The following is a 5017-nucleotide window of genomic DNA, read 5'->3' on the forward strand; positions in this document are numbered from 1 at the left end:
ATATTAACTTTCCGTAATTTTGTTAAAGATGTGGGGGTAAGGCATCACGGCACACCAGGAAGCTTTTGGTGGCACACCCTTGTGCCAGGGGCACACTGGTTGCGGAGCACTGTTCTGTAGTAATGACGCATTTCTACAGTCAAGGAAAACACCCAAATATTCCCTCAGATTACGATACACAGCTGTCGATTCTGCAATCCAAATTTGCATTTCTATTCTAGTTCCAAAAAGACTCTCATACTGAAAAGGCTAAGAACATCAGTCTGGTAGCCGCCATTTGGATCAAGAAATTTAGATAAGGAAAAAAAAAAAAAAGAGAGATCTCAGTCCAAAGACGTTTCCATATCCTTTGGTCCAAGGAGGGACGATGGTTTGTTGGTAGAGATCAGTGATTTGTTTAGCTACTACTCTGCCATCAATTTCACAGTTCCCTAAACCTCTTTAATCCTGTGGCGTCAGACGATCTTTTTCAGCTAAGAGCTTTTCTTCAGTGGTGAAAGGGGTAATGAACGCTACATGTAAATCCACTACTTCGATGCGGAGTTAAAGTAAAATCGTCTGGTTGCGACATTAATAGAATATATACATATTATATACGTCACTGGAGAAAGTGGTTAGATATTTTGATACTGTAGCCTACAATACGTTATAATTCAGAGATCCCATCCCAGTGAAACGAGACCCTTTGGCCAGAGGGGTAGGATGTCTTGGTCAGGTTGCCCAGTGATTTATTTACAACTCTGCCTTGAATTCCACACCTCCCTCAAACATTTTGATACAGAGCCTGTTTCCAACTCCCGACACGTCCGCCGCCCATTTGTCTCAATCGGTTTTTTTCGCTTGGCCGCAGCTTGGTTCCCCTTTCCTCTTCGACAGCCAACAGTGAACCACAGTTGTCTTTGGTAAACCTTGAAAAGCGGGAAAGGTAATCAGAGATGACTTTATTTAATTCAGGCGAGACCTCTTTTAGCGTGGTCACCTTTGAGTTCTGCGGTACGATGATGCCATGTTTTTCCTACCACCAGCTACAGTTTATTCATTTTAATCTGGCATAGATTTTAGTCTTTTTGCAGGTTTTTTCCCGGTTCCCAGTGGCAGAACCTAGCACTACTACGGTTCAAAATCTTTGCTATAGCACTACATCGTGACTACAACAATAGTCTTCTGTTACAGTAATTTGTTGTTGAAGTCCAGTAATCATGATGGAAAGATGGCAATTTTACGCCGTTAAAGCGAGGAGAGTATACAGTATGCGATCACTATTCTTTTTCTTTTTTCTTTTTCCTTTTTATTTTATCTTACTTTTTTTTACGTCCTTCCCTCATCCAGAGGAACACCTTCATCCTTCCATACCTCAGACTTACATTAACTCGTCAGTAAGAACATCACTACGAGCAGGGTCTTCTGAGCTGAATAAAATAACGATGTTAACTGGAACAAAATGAACAGAAGTCCACGCTGGTATTTTGTTGTAGGCTACCTATTTATTTTTTTCCTCCGACTGGTCATAATCTGACTGCCCTTCCTCTTCAGCAGGGAACAGAGAACGAGATTTTACTTGGTGGAACACGGAAGCGGTAGAAATAACCTCCTTATACCTTTTTTTTTTTTTTCTTGTCACCTGCAGACGATTCTGTTTAGTCTATTAGTCTTCTTTCTTATGTGGGTTTACATTATCTTTCGATACTGATCTATTTAGCACGATTGTGTGTGTGTGTGTGTGTGTGTACGCGCTATACTGCCGCCTCCTGTCTGTTACAAGAACCGCAGCAAAGACGTCTAGCGACCAGTGTGACTCCACTGATCACTTGGGTAAAGATACTTTAGAGAAGCAGTGAATATTATTTATGCATTTTATTTTTTTTCATTTCGTTGCAACTTCAGCCTCCCTTCCCTTCGGCAGCCACAGATGCCCATGTTGAAGTGCGGGTGAGTGGGTGGGTAGATAATCCCTTCGGTAGAATTTTTTCTTTTAAATGTTTGCTCTACTGTAGATGGCTACAAGCGATTCTGTTTAGATTACGACATCTCTCATAGTGAAAGTGTCAGAAACAATCACGTTTAACTTCTACAGTTCCCATGATGCAGTAACTATTTGGAGTAACTCCGCGGCATCTAGATATTATTCGTGCCAGCGCTGATTTTTTTCGTCCTCTTAGAGAAGAGATTTCCTGAGACTTCTGCTCCGCTATGTCACACACAATTAAAGGTTACAGGAACTTTGGCGGATCTAGCACTACTCCCAGTCACATTTCTGCCAAAAACGATTGAATCACAGTAGCTAAATCCCCATTCTCTTTCTCACATCTTTACCGGTATACCCGGCTTAAAGTTGATAGAAATGAAATAAATTACAGGGTACAATACAGTTACAATTTATATGAGAGCTTAAATATATACTAGCAACGTCATAACTATGGTCCTAATTGACTTCTTATTTTCATTCTGAAAACCGCATACAAATGATCTCTCATAGTGAAGGTGTTCAGAGCATTATCTTCAAAATTTTACATAAGGAAATTATTGTAAGTGACTTACATGACGGCACTAAGTCTTAAAAACCCATTACAAACGATTCATCATCTCTGGAAGCGAACCCATTCAGTATATTTGAACAGTAAGATGGCAAAAACTCCTCTCTAGAACTCACCTGCCTCAGCTGTGTTTACCTTTTCGCTTTGCTTCCCCCACCACGGTGACGTCGCGGCTTTGATCTGACTCTTGATTTTCACCGTCTGATCTGACAAACGCGAGACGAGAGAGAGAGAGAGAGAGATATGTAAATTGGAAGAACCTCAAGTTTCACTGGGTCATGTTCTGCGTTATTACTGTCAGGATGATCATTGTGTCTACCATCTAAGAACTTTGCATTATACGGCAGTGGAGGGATTTATGAGCGAAGGGGTGGGAGTTGGAGGAAGGTCAGCGAAATTGCAGGAAACAGGGCGACGTGGAAGAGATTTGTTTGTGGTCACTTCTTACGGGATTAAGACGTCTGACTAGGAGAGAGAGAGAGAGAGAGAGAGAGAGAGAGAGAGAATCAAAAGATTTTACTCAGCTTGTGGGAGACCTTGTGTAGAGAAATGGGTTAATGTGAGCGTCCGCATGTGCCCGGCCATAAGGCTGGGAACGACAATTAGCTAAGTGGTACACAAGGCAACGACTGGTTCCCGGTCCCACACTGCGTTACCGCCGTAATTGTGGGAGTGATGGTAGCAAGTGCGGCCTGGGGGATGGTACACTCAGGCCAGTAGCTCCTCTTCATTGCCTCAGAACTGTGTCAAAACCCTATTAGATCGTAAGAAAAAATAAAAAGCATACAAAGCCTCTACACTCTAGGATTCTGGAGTTATTTTGCAGACAGGCAATTCGTCCACAGCGCTGGGTGGTAACCATGTAACTAAATATGAAGCCTATTATGGTGATATGGAGCCTATTGTGGTGATATGGAGCCTATTGTGGTGATATGGAGCCTACTGTGGTGCCCCAGTTAACTAGATAGAGAGACGCAACCGCAGCGTCCATTTGAGAACCAAACTCTGCACTCTTCTCCGCGTCTGTCTTTGACGAGGGCGTTGTCAACCACAAGGAAACGTGGTTCATTGAACGGGACGCCCCTGCAGGAGCAACTGCTTGCTGCCGTTGATGGGTCTGCTCGGCCAGACAGACCGGGGTACACAACAGCAACCTACCTAGCAGTCTAGCAATACTTACTTATCTATCTGTATCCTGTATCAATATATACCTCTTTTTATCTCCATTTCCATCTATCCATGTCTATATATATATATATATATATATATATATATATATATATATATATATATATATGTATAAATGGATGCGTGTGTAGATAGACAGATGGATTGATAGAGCTAGATACAGGCCTACATATATATCATTTGTGTCTGCACGTGTTAGAAGTGATTAATAGGTACACTTATGGTGGTTCGCCGAACAGTAATGTAATTACTGTGCAGAACTTCTCTGTATATTAGAGTTCACAGCTCAGTACAGTTGGGCGTCTCGCGTGGGTTTCCATCGGTGTGTGAGGCAGTAATGTTAACTCGCTAATTGTGAAGACTCTGTTGGTCTCGATTTCACTCACTTAACTGAAATGCACATTTGCGAGGACCGTCATAAGATGATCGGTCTGATATTAATGAAGAAAGGAAACGCCACAATTATTTACCTATCTAAATATCCATCCATTCCCTGACGCTAGTGGTGGCCTCAACAAAAAGACCTACAGTCATGGTCGTGATGTAAATAGGACTGACCCGTCAATCTCCCGGTTATGCTATACGGGTAGTGGCACGTTCTCCTGCCTCTGCTTTGCCTGAGACCTCATGGCAGAGTAAATTTCCCAGCATGGTCGAAATTACCATCAAAATAAAGTGGGTTTACTTTGAGCGCCTCTTGTGGCTTCCGTGAGCTGCAAAATCCAGGCCTGACATTTGGTAGGATATCATCTGATATCTCCGAAAAAGAATGAATGTTGATGCCATAATCGGAATGCCATTACGTCAGCCCTATGGAGAGTCGGAAAACCTTCAAATGACCTTCTTAGGTCTTATTTTGTGTTTTATTGCACTGTGAAATAGAAATAAATTAAATACAATGCATTTTACCCTATTCAGTTCCCTGCCATGGTTGACATAATGAGATTATAGGTATGAAGATGACTCGTCATTATCCTTTTCTGTAAGTTCGCCATTACTGGAGTTTATTCTGGCCTGTACCGTGTCAGAGTTCATTGAATATATCAAACATACAAAGACCACGAAACTACCATATGTACAAATATAACATCAAATATGATACTCGGTGTACAGTATATCTCCACTGCAGTAATTCTTGTACCGTACTTGAATAAATCAACTTGACAACGTCGTACTTAACTTGTTAGGCCTAAGGACCAGGTTTGCTGCATTTTCTATATTCACAGTTCGGAAGAAAGCTGTTAGTAAGACGTCACAGCGAAATGTGACGTCATAACACGCAGCTCTGGGTCTGT

The sequence above is a fragment of the Coenobita brevimanus genome, chromosome 72 (genome assembly GCF_032717465.1).
Source record: "Coenobita brevimanus isolate Jiangsu-jjx chromosome 72, ASM3271746v2, whole genome shotgun sequence".
Classification (NCBI taxonomy): Eukaryota; Metazoa; Arthropoda; class Malacostraca; order Decapoda; family Coenobitidae; genus Coenobita; species Coenobita brevimanus.